The following is a 23417-nucleotide window of genomic DNA, read 5'->3' as shown; positions in this document are numbered from 1 at the left end:
CCTGCTGGAGCAGGGAGTGGGACCAGATGAGCCACTGTGGTCCCTTCCAGCCTGACCCACCCTGGGATTCTATGATTCTGTGACTACAGCAGCAAGCATCAATTTATTGATTTAAGACAATAAGGGTACTTGTGTGTCAATCACAGCAAATACAATGCACCTGAAGGGAAAAATTTCATCAGCTAGAAAAGGGTAACTGGATGAAAACAATTTTGCTATTGGAGATGACAATAGTACATATGAAGTCTGAAGCCATGATATCCTTTAATCACTTCTCTGAGTCTTTAATTTTTTCATTTCAGTATGAATTTGGTGCATAAATTAAATTTCTAACATTGACAGCTTTATAAACTCACTTGACCCAAGTCAGCATAACCTCAATGACTTCCAAACAGCAGAAGTTCATATACAAGAACCAAGATGCTGGCCTGGACTTTTTTAATATGTTCCCACAACTTTATTCCTGCACATCACCAGGTTCTGAGTGCCTGTCTATGTTACATACACAGCACTCTTCAAGCCCCCAAATAAAGGTTTATTAGGAGTACCATGGAAAGGTTTATTAACTTCGAGTTTGGATGTGAAAAAAACATAGACTACCCAAACAAAATCAGTGGGACTGCATCAATTTAGAGGAGTGAAAAATCTGACAAGCAGTGACCTCTTTCTTTAAAAATATTCAATTTTTTTTCCCATTGAGAGATCACTTTGGTTTCTGTTTCCATTTTTTCCCTTAAATATAAATTCTCTGAGGAATACATAGTAGACAGCTCTGTAATCTTACAGAGATTGAGCTGCTTTTTTTTTTTAATTGAAAGTACAAAGGCTGAAGTGCTGAACTTTATGAGGCCTGTAATAGGTTCTTGGCCTGCAAAATAGTAAGGAATAAAAATAAATAATAATCATCTAATACCAAGCACTTATGTCATGCCTTTCATCCAAGGAAGTCAAACCACTTTATAAACAGCAATGAATTAATAGAGGGATGTTTTGCCACAGGCAAAAGAGCGAAACAAGAAACCATCCTTCTGCTCCCTGCAGCCTCCTGAACTGCACAAATGCAATAATTCTGTGAGTGAAAATTACACTGCTTTTTGGTGCTTATTTCTTAGCACTTCTGGAAACTTGGATCGTGTTGTTCCTCCACACAAAGTCTCTCGGTGTGCAAGAGCCACGTGGCAGGACCAGTTCAAGCAAATGTCAGGCCTCTGTAGTTTTCTTTTCCATGTCTTCCTGCTGCACCACCAAATACCAGGGCAGGACATACAAAACTCTGATGCACTGATTACTCATTTCATCCTTTTTTTTGGTCTTAGTTCCACATGGGTAAAAATAACCATTTCATGCTCATGAAAAATGGGGGGCAGCCCCAACTTTCCCAGCCCTTATCAACTTCATGGCCTCTTCTAGACTGTCCCATACCCAAGTGCAGCACCAGCTTGGTCTTGGTGAACATCATGAGGCATCTGGTGTGACTGGTGTTCCCTGCTCCAGATAAGATTCCTAGGTGACACTGAGTTTTGAAAACACCTTTATTTTAAATCTTTTTTTATGCCACCGTGTATGTATCTGATAGACTCCTGAGGAGGAGCCCCACAAGGACTGGGACAGCTCTGGGTGGTCAGGAAAAGTCTTCCACATGTGATAAGACTGAACAGACTACAACTCATCAGCTTGGATGTCTGAGGAGAGTTGTGATGGGGGCCTGTAAAGTAGCAAATGATGTGAATGAAGTGACTGAGGAATGATCATTCAGTATTTCTTGCAGAACACGAACTCAGGAATACCAGAGCCAGGATTCAAACGAAAAATAGGAATTTCTTTTTCATTTCATTATCCCAGAAGATAATGTACACTAAATACATAGACACACCTAAAAAGCTGCAAGAGAAATTCCTGGAGACAAGGCAGATATTAAACACCATTGAAGAGGTACAGATTCCAGGTGTGGGAGCTTTTGTTTATGATTGTAAATTAATTCAGAATGTAGACTACTGTACACATCCACATTCTTAATTCTTTCCTTAATTCTGGCCCTGTAGCACATCATGAATTAGTTTTATTAATATGTATCATCTAATGTCTGTTAACCAAAATCCAACTTGTAGGCTTAACTGATGCTTGAAAACTGATTACCTGGTTTTAGAAAGAGTGTATTTTATTTGTTCAGGAGTAATCTCTATCCTGTTATAGGTTTAATTTAATCTCTCAAAACCAACATGAAAACTTGTATGAAAATATCAGGTAAAATCCTCTTGTCTGATTATGTATCTGTCATGAGAGGATTTTTAGAGCAGGTTAAATCATCCTACAATAGAAGGAGTACTAATATATTTTTATTGCAAGGTAAAGTTGTGATTCAGGAAATTGCTTCCTCAACAGACAAAGTTACTATTGACAGTGATACACCAGAAATCCAGTACCCCATTTTCTGGGCTGTATTACAGACAGGTAGCAAAAGAAAAGTCAGTGCTATGTCAAACCATTAAAAACCATCAAAACACTTTTTGATAGGGGATGTGGTTGATGGTCAGCATCAATTTCCTATAAAAGACCCAAGATAGGTGTAAAAGTAAGGAATCTGGTATTTTCAGTATCATTGTACAGCATTAAAAATAAGAAATCTTTTGGAGATGAAAAACTGACCAGGGCTTAGATAAATAGAACTAGAACTTAGTCTCCTGACAAAGTGGGATCTAAGGAGCAGCAGGTTCATTTTGTGCCTGCCAAAACACTGTTCCAAACAGCAGCAGACACAAAGATCCATGTGCAAAACTGGGAGGAAAATTAAGAAGCCTTAAAAATAAAAACAAATAAACTAAAGGAAGATGCTGGGAATGGCTCAGGCCATTTGATGCTGCTAGCACTATAAAAATCACTCTGAACAAACCCCTTTTTATCACAGGGAATCTTTTCTGGCATGAAAGAAGCATCTTGCAGCTATGCCAGAAAGAAAAGGGATGTTTGTGGGAGAGGACAGGCATGGGAAGAATTTGGTTGCATGTCACATTCTAGGTGATGTGACGTGGCTTGGCAGCCATTCCCCAGATGACCTCTGAAGTCAGGGTGAGTTAGAGCTGGCCAAATGAGTTAGGAATACGAAATAAGGCAACAGAAGAGACTTACATAAAAATCAATTCAGTTTTCAAGCCAAACTGAGCCTCTTTTAAAGCCCTTAAAATGCAATTGGAAGTCACAAGAAAATGAAAATACACTAAGAAGCAACAGACAAAAGGAAAAGGAAATTTAACAATTTTTTAGTAACTAGAAGATAATTAGTGTTAGAAACTATTTCCCAGGCTCTGTTAGTTATTCAGGGAATGTCACCTCCATTAACATTTATTCCTTTAGTTTTTGAAATACACATCAAAACAAACATGTCAAACCTCACAGATTTTCTGTGTCCATTTCACACTTGCAAAAGGTACAAAATTTTGTGAGCACTTATGCAGTGATTTATCTTTACTCACACCAGGATGCTTTGGCTGTGCTATCTGGAGATATCCAGGGTCTTCCAGAGACACGCTTTGGAGAAATACTTGTTTCCCAATTTTTGATGGCATTTTCTTACAAACTTGCAATGAAATATCATTTAATTAGGAAGTGAAGCCTATTATTTTCTTTGTGACTATTGAAAAAACTGCTTTAATAAGTGACTTTCTGATACTTTTCTCTTTTTTCTCTCCATTTAATATTTTTCCACTTGCACCGTGCCTCAAAAGTTCTCATTTGGGGAGACAAAAAAAGACTAAAAGAAGCAGAAAATCAAGCAGTTTTTACTCTGGTTTAAACAGAAATTAGTAAAAAATGTCCAATTAAGCATATACAATTACAACGAAAAGTAAGAAGTATAGAGAAGCCCCAGAAACTCTATAACAAATCAATTTTGCTCTCCTTTTAGTATAAAACATCTGATTTCAATGAATTTTTCTCTTTCCAGTTTTTGTAGATTCAAGTTTTGCCCTGGTGCAATCATTAGTTGCACAATTCTGGTGCTGCTGGAGCAGGCTGAGAACAAGTTTGGGGCTTTCAGTCATAACCCGGTCCCTGGTCTCCAGCAGCCACCATGGGAAAAGGATTAAGACTGCCAATGCAAACCATGATTTGATGCTGTTAAGAGGTGTAGGCCTTAAGATCAATTAACTCTTCGATATTTTTAAAAATCACTTGATCCCTGAAAAGCATGGGGTCCAAGAACTCAGACAACAACATGCTCCACAAAATTAAAAGCAGAAAGGCAAATTAGGCCTAAAACTCCAGAATATTTTGTCGAGATGTCTGCCTTTTATTTAGAGATGGGCTTGTCAAGCAGTGATTTTACTGTTTTGAGGCATGTAAAGCCTCTTCTTTAAAAGGCAATTTGTATGGAGCAACACAAGGTAGCTCCCCCCTCAACAGCCCTCCCGTGGGTAAGTGAATTTTTACAGCTCCAGAAGAACTTTGGCTGTTTTGTGGCAGCAAATCAGGTCAATGAAGGATCTGAGCCCCACACGTGCCCACGGTGACACTGGCCAGAGGGTTCCTCCAGCTTCAGACAAACAAGCCAGTAGGAATTCCTGCCCGTGGCTGAATGCCAGGATTGAACTCTTCCCTGGGCAGCACCTTCCACAAGCCACTAACTCGATGGGATGGCAGTTTCATTACAGCTTTACAGCGTTTATGGAGTATTTAATTACTTTCCTACACCCTGTTCCTGTTTTAAGGTTTGTTTAATCATTTGTGTCTCTGTTTCTAATGGGGATTCAGTTTCCAAGTGGGCCTGAAGCCAGAGATGTAAATGGAGGGCACAATATATTCCTTCCTGAAAGATGACATGGGACAGAGGGGAGGAGAAGAGGAGGGCACAGAAGGAAAAAGAAGGATGGGGGAACATGGGGAAAAATGTGTTTTTAAGATTCAGGCTAATTGAACACCCCAGCAGGAGAAGATGGATGATCCTCCTGGGCAATTAGCAGACAAAGCAATATCCATAAATGGGTCTCTGAGAGGAGACCTTCAAGAGAGAGAAAATGGCTCAGATGAAGGAGCCGGAAAAGAGCTCTGCAGAGTGATGTGGGAGGGAAGTGAGATGCACAGAGCAGTCATTAAAGCAAAATAGGTGGATTTGCAGCATTGGAGCTGAGTAAAGAGAAAGGTGATGCTTGACAGGCAGGGTTGCCCCTCTGAGCTTTCCAAGGATGGAATTCAGGAGGGCTTAACCTTCAGGGAGATGAAGAGTTTCCAACAAGCTGGGACATGATACAGTGGTAACAGTGGGTTCAGAGCCAGCACTGGGTCTCTTTTCCAAGCAGTTCTTCCAGAAGCATTTATGCCTGACTGGCACAACTGCCCCATCCCACAGAAACCACAGAATGGGTGAGGTTGGATCAGGTGGTGCCACCTCCCTGCTCCAGCAGGCCCATCCCAGAGCACACAGCACAACACTGTGTCCAGATGGTTCTGGAATATCTCCAGAAGGAGATAGTGAGGGAGACTCCACACCCTCTCAGGACAATCTGTTCAGGGCTTGGTTCTGCCTCCTGCCCAGGTGGAACTTCCTGGGCATCAGTTTCTGCCCATTCCTCTGGTGCTTCTGCTGGGCCCCCTGGAGCAGAGCCCAGGCCCTGCTCTGAGCCCTCCCTTTGGATATTTATACACACTTATACTCTCAGTCCTGTCCTCTGGAGAAGTTTTTCATCTGGCCTTTTTTTCTTTCTTTTTTCATTTTTTATTACTTTCTTTAGAACCACAGGACAGAGAAAGGGATTTCCCAGGGTCACCAAGCCCTATCTACTGCAGTCTCAGGAAACATTGTACAATCCGAGTAAAAAATCCATTGAACTCCACATTAAAATCTGCTCAGATTATTGCCTCACTTCCCCCTTACGGCTGAACAGCTGTTGCAAGAACCTCTGTCCTTGAAAACTTCAGAATGCTTATCAAATTTCCAGCCTAGATGTACTCCTGTCCAGGTTACATCCATGTGTTCTTGTGCCAGTGTTTTCCTTCAGTTTAATCACTCTTCTCCCTTCCCGCTGTTTACTTAATTGCTTTTATCAGCTTGATTTAAGAGCTTGTTATGAAGTGGTTTTAACTGTCTTTTAGTTTGTTTCTAACTAGACTGTACAGTGCCTCAAGGGGTTTGGCAGGGGCTTTCTGTTGTCATAATTCTCTGACTATTCTTAATCCTGTGAGCCATTCCTCTGTCCGGGATGGTTTGGAGATATTTAGAAACAGCACTGTCGTGGTGTCACCAGGTTCCTAAACCAAAAATATTCAAAACTCTGTGGCACTGGCAGCCATGAAAATTCAGAATGAAGGATTTGCATCAGGGTCTACAGGGTCCCATGAAAGTGGTGCTGTGACACTTTTTGGTTTAGAGTGACTGAATGGCTTCTTGGGCCAAGAAATTATTGGACACTGTTCAAATGACTAGGGATGTTATTCAAATATGACTGGAATCTCTGTAGAGTGTTAGCTTTCCACAGCTCAGAAACACAGCGTGTTTCCACAGCATGCTCAGAAACAGCAATTATTGGTAATATTCCTGCCACTGTTTAAACCTTTCTGTAAATAATTATGCATTTAGGTGGCAGTGCATGTACAAGAACGCTCTACTCCTTTCTTGCTCCAGTGTCCTGGCATTTCTTCACCAAATGGGCTTTGTACCAGGAGGTAAATACTGTCCCTTCTGTTCACCGCCATTTGGAAAGGTAATTCCTGCAGCTAGATGGTGATGACTGCATCTTTTACACCGTGACTACCTAAACCACCAGCAGGTCATGGAAGAGTTTTCCATGAGAAAGCATCACACCAGTGATGTGTCTGCAAGTTTGGTATCTTGTACTGAACTTCTGGAGCAGTTCTCCTCAGAACAAATCCCTGGATGCCTCCCCTTTGCTGGGACCCTGCAGCTTGGCTGTGGGAGCAGGGGAGAAAGAGCTGCAAGCTTTCCACGTACCTGCTTTACCTCTCCTGAGCCAGCAGACAGCATGTGCCTTTGATTTATTTAATGAATAGGAGTCTAATTATAAAGCAGAGGAAATCACTGAAGCATAGATTTGTGGGCTGCCTGAGTTCACCTCCCATGCTGGCAGAAATCAGTGGTGGGAGTTGATGTTAGCAGTAGCAAAGATGTCAGGGAAGAAGGTGGATACCTGCAGGCTTTCCATGACTCCTGGGTGGAGGGGAACAGGGATGAGGAAGTGCCAGCAATAGCAGAGGCTCAGCTGGCAATGGCTTTCAAGTATCTCCTTGAGTCCAGGATGTTATGACAGGAGAAATAGGGAGACTTGGACAAAAAGTCCAGCGTGTTCTGACAGCAGCCTGTCCCTCTGTTTGGATATAGCATGAAAAACTGAGTCATAAAGGGCTGCAGCTATACACTGCAACTTTGTGCCCATTTTTGGCTACGTCTTGAATTACAAAAATTACAATGACTTCTTAGAAAGGAAATCCTTGCCTTTCTACTAATATGCTGTAATATTTCTGGCACGAAGCCAATGTGTCGATTTAAGTACCCTCTCAAAGTGCGAGGGGCTGTGATATTTCCAAGTCCCAATGCCAGCTCGAGCCTCTCTGGAATGTGTGCCAAAGTCTTCCCACCAAGAAGAATGCCTCACATTAAGCGTGTCATCCCTGGGCTGGCCCTCAGCTCCTTCCCCATCTCGGGAGTCTCAGCTTTAACCTTCATTCCTGTATCCCATTTCCCAGCCCCATGGAAAAAAATGCCATGGAAAGCTCTCCCCTCACCCCCATCATCCCTTTACACACTAATGTGAAATGAGACATTCTCATGCCTGGCTGTTGAACAAGAGACAGCAATGGGGAATTTTAATGTCACATTTCTTTCCTAACCTGGATGCTGCTCAATGTGCTCAAGCTACAGCTTAGAATTCATGGGTGTCCAAGGATCCAGCCCTGTAGGGGTGACCACAAATTTGAAAAAGTCCGAATTTGAGCCTACAGGATGGAAAACAGAAGGTTTTTCTGGGTAAAACATATTTCAGAAAGACTTTCTGAGACAGGATATCTCTGTCCTCAAGTATATCCCCAGACTTGTGTAGTAAGACATTTAGAAATCCAGTTAACCATCAGGCACTTGTAGTTTAGTGGAAATAAAAGTACAGCTCATTTTAAGGCCTGGCTGATGAAAACTGAAGCCCTTAGAAGAATATAATCAGATATATTTTCAAATTAAGTCTAAATTTTTATGAGGCCAAACAGCTATTGGTGATTCTTGAGTTGGACATTAACAAATTTAATCTGCTTTGTATGAGTTTTTAAAAGAGCAAGATATTCTTCTCCATCTTGACTTCTTTCGGCCTCAAATATTTTCCATTTTTTTCCAAAATGCTGGAGCCAAGGGTTTGTTTGTGTATGTGTGAGTATAAAATGAAAGAAGACACAAAAGAAACCTCCTCTGCAAGCAGAGAGCAGGAGATTTGACACTTTTTCTCTAAAAAGGGGAATGGGAACCATCCTTCCATTGTCATTATTGGCTCTGCTGATTTCCCTGGTTTCAGTTTCCCTGACATGCTGGGTGTCTCTTATAGCAGAAAGATGAATTTGGGAATGTCTTAATTCACAATTAATTTAAATAACTTTCTAAAGTACAGGACTGGGGAAAAAAACTAAGCCAGTCTAAAGAATTAAAAGACAATTGCTAAAAACAATAGGCTTGTAAAAACAGGTATCTTAACTCAGTTTACAATTTAAGGAGAAAGATTTTTAATGCTTTTCTTTGACAAGAAGAGAGGAAAATCTTAATAACTCTTTTATTATCTAGATCTTTCTTTTTAACACAGACTGGGACAGGAAATCACAGATTTGGACAAAAAAAAATACAGGATATCACCACTTAATAGCAGTGGGAAATTCACAGGAACCTCACACTGGTGTGAAACTATCAGACAGGTAGAAGTCTTCCAGGAAAACAAGACTAATAACCCTAATTTTGAAAAAAAAAATAGGTTTAATAACCCATTTTCTCATGTTCTGAGGTCTGAAAGGTGAGACCCACCATGGTAACACTGTGATGTTTTACCCCATACTTGGTTTTAGCATCATTCCCAATCACATCTGATAGGTCTCACTCTTTATTGGTTTGGACATTTTGCTTTTGCTTTAAAAAAGTTTGGAGAGATAAAGGATTAAGTATCCTTGAATTCCCCTGGACGTGTGAAATCCAGACAATTTGTTTTGAATTTCTCTGTTTTTCTTGGATTATTCAGTCCATCATTTTTTCTTACCAATTAACCTGGAAATATCAACTTTTCTTCCTGGTTTTTATTTTGATTTTGTTTGCAGGGCTTTATTGAGGGGGTTTTATTTTTATTTCGGGTTGGATTTTTTTGGTTTGGTTTGGTTGGTTTGGTTGGTTTGGTTTTTTGGGTTTTTTTAATTAAGAGATATAATAAAGGAGATCCTCTGCTGCTGTAAATCAGGATAGTGTTAGGAACTTAAACAGAGTGTTTTGACACTGAGTTAGGATCTAGTGTTTAGGGACTGTGGATATAGGGTAAATTAACACAAATAGGTTTCTGCACTTGCTAACCACACAGAAAGATAACAGAGTAGGCTAAGAAAGAATATATATAAAAAAGAATGCATAAATATTATTTAAATGCATAAATATTATTTAAATGTATTTTCATCTAATAAATGTGTTTATTTAAAATAAATATAATAATATAAATGCACTAATAATCCCTTTACATTTACAAATGTGTGATTTTGGTGATAATGACTATTTACATTTATTAATATTCATAGTTAATGTATTTACAGCAAAAGTGTTGCTTATTTGCTGATTTTTTAGGAAAAAGAAAGGCATTAAGGATTGACTTAATAGATGGGAGAAGGTAGGCAGAATAACACAGATCAAAATTTGGAAATCCACACATCCACATCAGGCCGATCGTGAATGACCTCGGAGTGTCTTTTGTCAAATTTTCCTTGGGCATAATTTGTCATGAAGTAATAAAACTTGAAAAAGCCTGTGCTGTCAGTTTGGAGTCTTTGCTTAGAGAGAAAAAGGCCTTCCCTAAAGGATAACTCAGCTTCTCCTTTTTAGTAAGGGAAAAAAATTACTGGGTACTCACCCTCAAACAGGACCACTGAGGTTGGAAAAGAATTCCAAGGTCATTGAGTCCAACCTGTGATTGATCCCCACTGTGTCAACCAGACCACAGCACCGAGTGCCACGTCCACATGTTCCTTGGACACCTCCAGGGATGGGGACTCCACCACCTCCCTTCCAATGTTTCTCAATGCTTCCACAGAAGAAATTGCTCCTGATGTCCAACCTGAACTCCACTAGCGCAGCTTGAGGCCGTTTCCTCTTGTCCTGTCAAACATGGCACAACCTCAGTGACACTTTACCGTGCCATAAATCGAATCTCTCCTGATGGGAGAGAATTTGCTGAAAGTCCTTGCAAGGAGTTTAAAAGATAAAGCAAGACGTCTTCTGTAGTTTCAATGCTTCCAGATAGTTGTTTATTAAGTCTTATCAGAGGAACTGAGCCACTAGCGTGACCCAGGTACAGCGTGGAAGGAGGCAAAGTAGGAGTGAGAGTGAGAGAGAGCAATTATCAAGATTTACACAGCCTTTTAAAGACATTTTAACCAATAGTTACTAAAAACGTACATTATTTTCACTTTCTTACCAATTATTCAGTAACACGACTAGGAACTGCGGAATTCTCTATCCAGTCAATCCAAACTACTTTTACTGAAGAATATGGAGTATTAGAAGAAGGAGAAGAAGGTTTAGAGAACAATAACAATCCTCCATTTTGGTATTTTTTACTCTTATCTATTTACTACAAAGAGAAGCCTAAAACCTCTAAATTTTTCACCCTGTGACAATCTTACATAGTAGTCTATCACCTAATTCACACCACTGTATTTTCTAGTTCTTGTCTGAGTGTTGGTAATTTTTTCCAAGGTTTAAAGCTATACCAGTGTTGTCCAGGGGGGTAAAAACCCTTAAGAACAGGCAGAGAAATATTCTCGGCACTCTGGATTCCTACACTCAGGATTATGGCCACACAGAGGAGGGCCTGGGACAGTCTCGACCTTTTTTTGGCAAGTGAGAGGACCAAGTTGCTTGGAGCCTCCACAGAGAACCTCCGAGCCCATTTCCCAGAGTTTCTTTGTTCCTACACTGTCTTTCACGTTGGACAGTCATAGACATGTTGAAGTCTCTCCAGAGAGCGTTGAGCTCCCCTCTTGGCTAGACTGGTGAAAATCCAGAAACTCCTTCAGAAGTAACCTGGGTTTTGATCTTTGATTGAGTTTGGCTACCAAGGGAGCTGATCCTGCAGGATGCTGAATCTGCTGTTAAAACTGAAGGGTTTGGTTGTGATTTCACTATTGCAAACCCCTGGTTTAGTGGGGCTAGGGACTTTTCCATGGCCAGAGTAGCAGCTGAGTGAAGTGACCCCCACAGAGGACTGAAGTGACCCCCACGGAGGACTGGGCCTGTGGTTTGTTTATGGAAAACCGATCTGGGGCTGGAAAGTCGGAGTGGTGATTACACAGAGCGCTCGCCGGCTCCCGCTGCGTCCCGTGCCAACAACAACAGCACAGCGCTCCGAGTCAAACCTGCTCACGGAGCCGGGGCTGAGCGCAGGCAGCAGTCAATGGATGGGATTCCTGCCAGCTCCCAGCCAGCCAAGGGTGTTTGGTTCCTTTTTAATTCACTCGGATCACGCTTGACTCCAATGCTGGGTGCAATTCGGAGGTGCCGCAGGAATCCGCTGGGAATGTTTTGAGAGCTTTGGCACCATCCCCAAGGGCAGCAGAGACCAACCACTCAGTGTTATCTCCTTCCTTCGTCCGTCCCATGACACTTCCCAGCTCCTCTCAGCTTCTAGTTTAGCCTTCCCATGGAATAATGTACTGCAGGTTATTTAACTGTGTCCTCACTTTTAAAATTGAAACGTTTGCGTTTCCTTACCCACATTGATCAGTGAACTTGAGGCATGAGTAATGTGGAGGGAAGAGTCAAGAATAAAAATATTGTAGATAGAAGAAGTAGTTAGACTTTAGCACAGTTAACTTTAACAACCCTGTATATTGTATATATATATATATATATATATATATATACATATTTGCTTTAATATCAAGTGAGATGCTATGAGTACTCTCTATAAAAATCAACATTTGAAAAGACATAAATGCTTGCTGAGGGCCAAACAGCTCCTAGTTCTTCATCACTGGAAGATGTGATAGAAATAGAAATAAACCTTTGAAAGTCACCAGGTAATTTTTTAAACTCCTGCTCAGCACTAAAAGAAGACAAAAATCATGGGAGTAACAAGGAAAAGGAGTCAGATGCCAGCACATTGGAAAAGTAAAAATCCTCACCTGCAAAAAATCAATACACTTCTAATTGAATCCTCAGCTTCTTCAATTCCCACAAAGAAATAATTTCTTTGTAAAATTTTGCCATTGCATTTAGGGAGGGAAAAGCTTATCCAGTTGTTTATTCAGGGAACGCAAGCAAAAAGGTGTAAATTTTAATGCTATGAATTCCTGTAGCTCCACTGAAGCAAAAGAAACAGCTGCTTACACCTGCTGTTGATCTAACACAGCTTAGCACCTTTCTAAAACATCTAATATCTCCAAGCACTCTCTTGTGGTTTTGTCATTTTGTTTTAATTAGATAGGGGGGAAAAAACCTCTAGAAAGATAAAGGCAAAAGCTTCAAGGAATGGAATGATAAGATCTGTGGGCTAAGGGAAAAGAAAACATCAAATTTTAAACAAGGACAAAAAAAAGACAGTAACTAAGATTCAAATTGTGAATTTATTAATACTACTCAGAAATTGCAAAACATTTTAAGTATAAAACACCCAAAATTATGGAACTGCTCCTAAAACAGAATACAAATAAATTTATAATGAGAAATGGATCAGAGGTACTATTTGTAACATTTTAAGAGTGTATTTGACTTTATGAAGTTGATACTAATAAGATTTGCTTTACATTTGTTCAAAGAGACAAAACGCTCCTCACCATTTCTCATTCACATAATGAGAAACTAGAGGCAGAAAATCAGCACTTATTATGCTTTTAAGACTGAGAACTGAACTGATGTACACTTTACCCCTCTGATATCTGTCACCAACATTTTTGTTGATCTTGGCGTTACATATGATCAATACAATGAGTTTGCCCTGCATAGGAAGCTTGTAATAACCTGAATCACAGCTCCCAGGAATACCGTAGAGAAAAGGGAGAAAGAGAGAGAGCCTGATTAATGTGAAACCAACCCAGAAGAGACAATTCTGCTTAAAATATATTTAGTGTTTCAGCATAACTAATATATTATTATTTATCTTGCTTTTTTTTTCTTATATATATTTTCTTTCTTTTTTTTCCCCCCTCCTCCAGTGAACAACCAAAAAGCTTGGAGAAAACTCCTTTTTTTTTCCTTCCTGAAAAGAAACACAGTGGTTTTCGTTGAAATTCAGACATGTAATGCCAGGCAAGAGTCCAGTTTATGCTGTGGTCTCTTCTATATCACTCTAGTAATGAAGAGGAGATAAAATATGAGCAAGAAATTACATTGGGTTCACCAGTTTTATTGATTTGGTTTTCAGCTGGGTGTAAAGCAATTTTATTCCCAGTGCGTTTTAAATCTGGAGCACAAAGAGAGTTTCTGGACTGCCTAAAATTTGATAAAGGGATCATTTTACCTTTCTGCTGTTCACAAAGCAGTGAAAGGATCAGCAAACCTCCTCACAAAGCCAGAAGACTTCCACAATAATATCTAGTGGAAGAAAAAGGCCTTTTTGCTCCATGTCTTCCCTCCGGTAACCCAGAGCAAAAGCAAGGATATTTCCCAGCAGAACAGGCTACTGCCAGCGAGGGAACAGAGTGTTTATCCACTTCCCTGGGAGCTGAAGTGTGCTTTTCCACTCTTGTTATGTTAACCTCTGATACCAAATGTTAGTCTTGCCTGCCCTATGTATGACATTGGCAGGCACAGGGGAATAAAAAAATAAATCAAGAAAAAAAGATAATTTTGGCTCTTCGCAGCGAAACAGCAAGGAAGGACCATTTGTGCATCCCTTCAGTTGCTAAACTGTGATCTCTCAAAGTTTTCCGTCTGTGTTGTCTCAGTCATATCCATCCAGAATGTGGCAGCTCCAGTGCTTAATCCATGTTTGCAAAGCTGCAACGTGGACTTTCTGCTTGAATCTTAGCTATGGAGTGCCCAATCGTGTGGATCTCCTTCAAGAGAAGTTATTACAAAATATTCAGGATCAGATTTCCTGCATCATTTCCAGTGTACCAGGCCAGAACAGAGTCACGAAAGGGCGTTAACTTTTTAATACTGAGTGGAAATCTGTCAAGTAGAATACCATTTTTGCAATAAATACGCTAATATAAGGTAAGCATTGCGGTAGCACGATATCCTCATTTCAGTTTTTCAATCTTTTATATTAAAATACTGACTGAACACTGTTTTACTTTCTGATCCAGATTGATCTTATTGATAACTTTTAAGGTTCTAAGTGGACTTTAAAAACTGAATCCTTTTGAGTACAAAAGTTGCAAAACCAAAATAATCTTTGAAATAGAAATTCCAGTAGTAGAAACTTTTCCTCATGTAAAATATTACTGAAATATTTTCATTTGCTTCTCGGTTTCACAGAAACAAAACCGTTGTGGTTTTGGGGGGTTTTGGGGTTTTTTTTTGGTTTTTTGTTAAAATACAGTGGCAAAGCAAACATCTCACTTGAGATTTGGAAACATCCAGTACCAGCACCAAGTGTTCATGATAACCTGGGAACACTGGTAAAAGACTGTTTTCATGTCAAAGCTGGACTCTGGGTGCATTTTTTAGTAGTGAGGATGACTCTTGAATTATAGCTTTTAACAAGTGGCCTGAGTAGGCAGCAGTGTAAATAACTGCAAAACCAGCTGTGCCTCAGGCCATTGTAGAAGAGGTAAAGTCATGCCTTATCACCTTCCTCTGCATGTTGACATGATTTTACAGCCTCAGATTGCACGAAGTGTTATCTTTGTTTCTCTAAATTCCTCTGACTGCAGCTATTCTTGTTTTTTTCGGTCCTATTTACTTTTCCAACTAGCTGTTTCATCCCTTCTTTGTCTTCTTGTTGGTCTCCCACTTCCTACATGCTACTACTCCACTTTTTCCCCCACAAAGCCCAGAATTTTTGTTATAAAAGCGTAGGTGATGCATTAACCCTTTAGTTTTGACCCCAGACCTCATGTTACACACGCAAAGCCACGAGTGCAAAGCACAAGGAGGTCGAATTTTCTGTAAAAAGGGATCAGTGATAGGGCCTGCGCAGCAGTTGAAAGGATAGATCAGTCCTATAGAAAGAATCACAGAGTCACTGAATCACTGAGGTTGAGAAAGACCTCCAAGATCATCCAGTCCAACCTGTGACCAAACACCATTACATAACAGAACCAGAGCACTGAGTGCCACCTCCAGGCTTTTCTTGGACACCTCCAGGGATGGGGACTCCACCACCTCTCTGGGCAGCCCATTCCAGTATTTAGGAAGCCTTTCAGTGCATCCCACATAGCCATCCACGAGACTGACCCAAGCATTGATGGCTATCCAAGCTCCACAGCAGGGTCTGTGTGGGGTGATTTAACAGCACAAGCCATTTCTGTGTGAGCAGGGACGACACATCTACCGCATTTAACAAGCAGCCCAAGGATAACCACACAGAAATTTTGCATGTTCTTCATTTTATTGAGCTGATTCAGGATCCCATCCCTGGGAAAAACAGGGTGAAGCATGGAAATTGCCTTAAAGAACTTGAGACTGCAGCAGAACTGACATGTGGCATTTCTCTCAGTGCAAAGTAAGGCATGCTGCATGGTCAGTTTTTCCCAAGTGAAACAATTCCCACTTGCTGTAGGTATCACATCACAAGACAAAAGCTTCTGTGTGGGGGGAGGACTCAAAACTGCATTGCATGCTAGGAAATTTGTAGGTTCTGGCTGGGCATTTTTGGGATTTTCTGATACTTGCTCACTTTACTGGCTCAGTTAGACCCTCATATCTGTTACCTGGTTAGATACAGTGCAACAGCCATTCTTTTCTTGAGATATTTCAAAAAAATAGAAGTAATGCATAAAAGAAGGGGAAATTTTCAAAAATTAAGGGAAGATACAGGGGAGGCATCAAGGTACAATGAAGAAAGTGAGCTAATCCCTGAGGAAGTGCAGTTTGGTACAGACCGATTTCAAAGAGTGATTATTTGTTTAACATTCTGGGCCGAGCTCAGTATAGTCATATTTCCATAAAGAAATCAGGGATTCCTGGAGTTTTGCTTTATTTGGGGTTGATCAGAGCCAAAATATGTGTCTCTATCAGCTGAGGTCTGACTGCAACACTGACTCTGCCTTGATGCAAGAATAATCTCTGATTTCAGAAGAAGTAGCTGTGCAAAAGAGTTATATTCACTCTTAGAATAAAAATTTCATCTTATTCACTTCATAATATTTAGACAGAGACCACAATAATTAAGGGAAAGCCAAGATGCATCCTTAGACTATAAATAGTGCCATAAAAACTGTCCTTAATACCTTTAAATTCAACTCCTTACACGCATTTCAAGCGTTTCTGCAGCATGATGATGTCTTGTTTTGTACCAAAAGCAGAGCTTGCAGGGATAGAGGCTGTCTTTAACAAACACTGCTGGCTACTGAGACAAGCCATACTGGGGAATTGCCTCCAGCAGGAACTTCTCAGCAAGGGGAAAAAGCACTGAATAACCGCTAGAGGAAAGATAAAAATCAAACCCAGCATATGCACTGGAGAGAATGTACATGCCATAACTTCATAGCAGTCCTAAAGCCCCATAAATTTTCCTATTGTTGCTTGTGTGATCAAGCTTGTGTGACTCATGGATTAGGCTGTGCCAGTCAGGGATGGTTGCGTGACCATGCCCATCTTCCTGCAATAAACACTCTCTGTGTCCTGTGCTCAACGCGTGATTTCTTCATTTTCCTCCCTTGCAGGGCAGAAACCTCAGTTGCTATTCTGGTCCTTGATAAAGGAATGGCTCAGCTGCAGAGCTGGAATGAGACATGGGACAGACAGCAAAACATGTGAGTAGGAACCTTTTACACAACCACAGGCGTGGGTTAAACGTCGATGATACTTGGGAAGAGAGAGATTTGCCACGAGCATGTAGCAGAACAGAATTTGGCATGAGCTGCCTGAGAGGGAAAAGGGTTCCTTATAAACTAAGGACTTAGCCTAAACTTTCTCCAGGCATGGACAGCCTGAAGCACAATCAGCCTCAAGTGTCAGTAGTACGATTCAATCAAAAGGACGTGCTGGATTTTTCCATCCAGCCTTTTTTTTTACCCACTACTCCCATGATGGGGTCAAAAGCCATAAAGTCTTCAGTCTGAGAAGAAATTCTAATTTTAAAACCCTCCGTGCCTTTGCTTTTTTCCTTCTTCCCCTTGATTCCTAAAAGGCTGAATTTGTCCTTCCAAATAAAACTGGGGAAGAATGGAATGTGGGTGAAAAACATTTGTTTGTTTACTTGATTTTAAAAAAGATGTGCATGGCAATGAAAACAAAAGGTAATCTCTTTCTTTGAATTGAGGTTAAGGAAAGACTCTGAGCATGCAAAAGACTCCACTGCCTGTTCACACAGCTCCTAAGGAGTGGTTTTGACTCTGTTGTGCAACCTTGATCCCTCAATCCATCTCTTGTGCTGGATGCAGAGCATCAGCACATCCCTTTCCTGCAGGAGGGAAGGGGCATCCCACTGGGCATGGGCCTGGAATGGTCCAGCTGCCAGGCCTGTCTGGAAGCTGCTGGGGGCACCATCATTTGAAACAGTCCCAAATCAATCCAGGGACTTCCTAATTAGCTCACAGACAATCCCAGTGAGCTTAAACTTAATATTATGGAAAGATGCATTAAATGTTTTACCTATAGGCCCTCAAAGAGTGCTTAGTTACATGTGTGTACTAAGCTTGGGAAATACCTTATTTAAGTAAAAAACTAAAAAAAAAAAAAAAGAAAAGAATAGGTCAGGATGGACAGAGAGGACACTTTGGCCCAGAGTTGTTTCAAACCCCCTGCCTGTACATCTGCTTTGGCTCAAATGGGACTTTCAGTTTTTGGCTGCCTGAAAGTTGATCCACACCACGTTTGCTACCCTGCCCCTCCTCCAGCAGATGTGATTTCACACTAAGGTTTTAGGGAATTAAAATGTAGAAGCTCAGCCAACTGGGCATCAGCATTCATCAGATAAGAAGTTTGAATAAAAATTGCTTTAATTCAAATAAAATTGCCTTCTAAGGACATAACACACAAATATTAACTACAGGGGGTACAAGCCAACGCTGAGATATGTCCCACTGGCTTCAACAAGCTGACTTCTGCTGTTAAATACACCTTGTCAGCTCTACTTTGAACCAAGACTTTTTCTATTCCAGCAGACAAAAAGAAGAACCTTAACTAAATTAGTTCATGCAAAATATCATTGCCCAGCTGCATTTCCATCATTACACCAACTTTTGTTGCTGCTTGCGAGTGAGCTTCTCTTTTCACAGAGTGTTTTACCATTCAACCTTTCTTGCTTTGCTTTGCTTTGCTCTATTTTCTATTTCTTCTGATACTGGCCATTGAGAAGAGCACCTGTACTTGACCCTAAGAATAGGAATGTAAACACACAGGTCAGGACACCTTTTCATATGGCTGGAGTATGACTGGATGTGTGGTGTGGAACTGAGCCTTTCATCTCAGTGATGGGTAACCTGCTTGGATCTGACAGATGCCAAACCAGCAATGCTCTGAGCCCCTTCAATTTGGAACTGCTTGATTTAGTGTTATTTTTTTTATCTTTATTTTGAAAAATATTAATTTGTTGTTGTTTCCTTCATCCTCTTTAAACTTGCTCCAGCTGTTACAGTTCCACTGCACCTGAAAGATGCAGACGGACCAGTCCAGGAAGGAAAGTCATTACTGGGCTTTACCTCCCTCTGGGAAAATTTCCCCATGATAAAGATATTTAGTGTCCCAAAGCAAGTCATATGAATATGTAGTAGAAATTTCCTGAAGGATTTCACTGGGAGGTTTTCTTCAAAAGCTATGCCAGAGTCTTGAGTACAAGCTGTTCCTGAAAATATTTGCTTTCTGTGATGGTGCAACTCAAGTAGTCATGGGAGATATGGGGGGAGAGAAAGCACCTAGACTTTCCCTTGCCCTGGGCAGGGTCAATTACAAACTTGTGAGTCCTGACTGATTTCTTTACTCTGTTGGGGTTTTTAGTCATATTTTAAACTACATCACACATTTAATCATTGCTTCTGTCATTTTCTGACTTGAACATGGTCAGAACTGAGTCCCAGCACCCCAGCTGACATCTGATCAACACTTTATGTATCTCCTTATATGTCCCAGTGTGGAATTTATTTCCTCACAAATGAATGGTGCTGTGACTCCAGATTTCCCCTTCCTCCATCACTGAAAACTGAAGGTGCCTTTTCCCACTTCTAGCATAAGTAATGGAACCAAACTTCTTCATATGGTTTTAATTAGATTTTTTTTTCCCTTAGCATTTTTCTTACTGATAGTCATGCAAGTTCTCTTCAACTAATCTGGAATTACAACAAAAGAGTAGGGGTTCAAAGTATGCCTATAATAACAAGGAATATATTTTCTTTCCCAAAATGTTGCCTATCATCAACTTATCTTGTTTCTGAATTATTCCTGCAATAAAGACCATCTCTAACAAAAAATGGATGCTATCAGAAAAAGGCAAGCATTACATAAGTCCAAAATATGAGTTAAGCTGATAAGTGATGTAACACATTAGTACAGCAGAAAGATTTGTAATCATCCATAATTCTATTGTTAAAACACAGCTATATATTGGAGAGTGTAAATCCCCTTTTGTATATCACTTAATATATAGTTTTATTTTGGTATGGGAGTACAGATTCCTACATTTCCTTTGAAATGAAAAACCTTTGTAAAACAATTAAAATTTTGCTCTGGATACTGCTATGCTGTGTGTGTGTAAAGCCTTTGATGCAAGAAAGTGATTGTAGTTGTGCATTTTATTGCATCTGGATGTTATTTTAATTAATACTATCATTATGATCCCATTTAATCTCACTTTGCTAATTCTCTGCCAAGGTAATAGGTTTGAAGGCAAACTGCCTAAAAGCTGACTCTGTAAAATGCCTTTCTTTTAGGGAAAGCTCTGAAGAAGAATGGCTTTTAGGGTGTGACCAGAATTCCTGCTTATTTATGTGCATGATTCCCATCCTCCCTCCTGGCATGCCTACAGCTCTAGGTATACATTTTACATTGTATCACCTTTTACCTACCATGTTAATTGTTATGAGCTGTCCTAATTATTTTTAAGAAAGAGGAAAAGCTAAAGAAGACAACTTTCCAAGAAATTTATAACAAAACCAAATTTGAAGTTCTTTGTGAATCATGCTTGTAATTTCTTTCTAATACTTCTCATTTGTCTAGCCTGGGTGCAAGTGAGGATGCCAAGGAGGTTTCAGAAATTCCTTCAGCTCTGAAATGGTACCATTGATATTCTTAAAACAATATTTAAATAATGTTTGAATAAATAATTTCTATTCTTTCCCACCACTATTTCCACCAAATAAAAACATAGCTGGATTCTTTTTTACTTCCAACAAAACATTTGTAACACATTTCAAGTAAAAAAAAAATTTAGAAGTGTTGTCAGGCCTTTTATTAAATTCTGGAAGCTTGAACAGAAGTGATTTGGGCATTTGAAACATGAACAGCCTCCTGTACTGAAGATACCAGTTAGTCAAAATGTTCACAGCTAATCTTCTGCTCCCACTTCTTCTTCCTTGCCTTTACTTCAAACCCACCATCTTAAAAAGGGAGGACCATACGGCTGGAACACATTTCCATTCCAGGTAAGTGCATTTGTCGATATATATTAAAACCAACCACCACGGGAACTCTCAGACTTGCTGAGGCACATGTGGTGTCCCTACAGTCCCTTTTTAGGATCTGTTTGGGATTTCAGCCACAAAGTGGTGCTGTTGCAAAAGCAAACCATTATAAAACAGGCTCCTTGCTTTTAGAATGACCCAAGGCATGCATTAAACCCAATAAAATTTTCATGCATTTGCATACTCACACGCATATTTTCCCTATAAATATTCAATTTTTTATCATCAAACGAAATCACAGCAGTATCTGTTAATATGTAGAGAAAAATACATGCCTTCAAAGTATATAAAATATCACATGTTTTGAAGTCTGGTCAAGTGCCTAATTAATCAGATCAATGTCTCGTAATTATCCCAATTAAAATCCCCAGAATTCAAAGATGATTTTCTCCAGCATGCTTTGAGCAATGTTTCAGATTCTTCAAGACAGAACAGGGACTTGTTCAAAGTAATATTTTCCCTTTTTTTTCTTTGCCATGTCAGAACCTCAGATCCAAGGGCAACAGATAAAATAAGGTGACCGTTTGGGAGCTGGATTGCTTCTCATTAAAAATTCAGAAACCTGCTAAAACTGTGAAAGAAATCCACCTATGCTAAGGGTTAGCATGAGCGAAAAACCACCCCACCCCCAGAATAACAGCTGAAGATGTAAAAATACCTAGAAAGAAGCAGCTTCAGAACAACAGAAACATCTGTAGGGGAAAGGTTGGAAAACTGCAAGGACCAAACACGTCTCCATTTTCCCTGGCTGTGAAAACACGCTGTCTACAATGCTTTTTGCAGTGCACACATATTTGGCGAGATTAAGGTGTCACATCTCAAATTACAAGGCATCTGATTGCCCACAGACCCAGACACAGGGCAAAACTTCTCCACTCGTGCAAGCTCTGGGAGGTTTGCCTCCCATCAGAGGTAGGCAGCCCCTCTGCCCAGGACTTTTGCTTCTAGACTTCTTCTTTTGCTGGTTTTTCTATTTTTTTCTTTTCCTCCCCTGCTGCAAATGCGAAGTTCCCGGGCTAGGGCTGCCTTCAGAGGCTTAACCCTTTGCCTACCTCCAGAGGAACATTCACCAGCCACAGGAAAGTTTTCTATTCCTAGCACTGTTTGTCTACTTCAGGAGATTAAAAGCTGAGTCACATTTTAGGCATTTCTCAGATCTGACTACAGTGCCTGGGCTGGGTGGGGGACACACAGGATTTAATTCGAGTTCCCTCCTCTTAGCTGAAAAAGCTCTAAATCAGATGGAAACAGCATTCAGGAACAGGGTGAGACAAAACCCATTGGAACTAGAGTTATTCAAATTTGAGGAGGTTTGGTTTGTTTTGGTTTGGTTTTTTTTTTGATTGGCAGATCAGCAAGTTTTAGTTGAGAATTCTTAGGAGGCAGAGGTGGAAGATGACTTTTGTTCTTCATCTGGGTAACAAGCGACTCAGACAGAACTTATGAGACAGACAACAAATTGTGGAATCCCCTAAACAGGACCATTTAAATTACAGAATCCCCTAAATGGGACCATTTTACGCTTGAAATAATTCAGATAAAGGACAACTGCGAGTAACAACACTGTCTGTATTTCAATCTACGGTGGCAAATATTTCAATAAAATTGTGACAACTCTCCAGGTAGACTAAAATGTCTTAAAGGAGATGGTACAAAGCTTTGACAGCAAGAGAGGGCTAATTATCTTTACACAGGGAGGGGAAAGAGAAAAAATTCCCTGATTAAAGAGAAAAAGAAAAAACTTCATGAGCTAGTAAAAGAAGTATTCTTTAAGGAAACAATCTGGTGACCCTTAAGATTTAAAGTGTCACCTCATATCTTATATGACCACGTTCTAATGGTTATGACTTGCTCAATTATGCTTGAATCAAACAGAAAAGAAAGATGACTTAAGCATGTAAATTTAGAGAGAGACTTAGAGGCATGCAGCTAAATTTATCAGCCATCTCTGTGAGCGATCTCTCTAAATAAAAAGTTTGGGAACCAGTCGCTGCTGGCTGCTGATGAACTTTCCATGTTTTTGGCACTTGCCATCCTTAATGGACGAATCTGCGAGTCAAAACAGGAGGAACTGTACACAAATCCATCTTAAGGTCTGTTCTTAACCGTGGATGTTTCTCCCAGCACTTATTTTTGTGCCATGGCGGGTGACTGCCTTGACAGAAACGCCGACAGAAGAAATAAATTTGTCAAAGATTTGCAAAAAATAGGAAAAAAAATAAATTCAAATAGAAGCCAGAGTGAGAGCAGGGGCTTATGGCACTTATGTGTCTCTGTTTCACCTGTTCGACATGTCCTATAGTGGCTTGTGAACAGGGGTAGGAATAGCAGCACATGCTGGCAGTGTGAGCAAAGTGTGTGCATGTGTGTGCATGTGGGAGACAGAGGGAGCGTGGGGGACAGAGGGGCGGGAATGGGGGAGTGGATGGACCATTAGAGTGCAAACACAGAGACATTCCTGC

General features: G+C 40.3%; 1 long non-coding RNA gene across 1 annotated transcript; it reads left to right on the top strand.

The window, feature by feature from the left end:
• Window positions 1–16533: 16533 nt before the first annotated feature.
• Window positions 16534–23335, top strand: LOC121675488. The gene is made up of 3 exons (XR_006020081.1): window positions 16534–17091; window positions 20206–20306; window positions 20881–23335. It is a non-coding gene; the product is annotated as an uncharacterized LOC121675488 (long non-coding RNA).
• Window positions 23336–23417: the final 82 nt, after the last annotated feature.

The sequence above is a fragment of the Corvus kubaryi genome, unplaced genomic scaffold (assembly GCF_017639235.1).
Source record: "Corvus kubaryi isolate FWS band 111438036 unplaced genomic scaffold, C.kubaryi_AGA036_p1.0 74, whole genome shotgun sequence".
NCBI lineage: Eukaryota > Metazoa > Chordata > Aves > Passeriformes > Corvidae > Corvus > Corvus kubaryi.
Note: the sequence above shows the minus strand (reverse complement) of the source record. Positions and strands in the feature narration are given on the sequence as shown.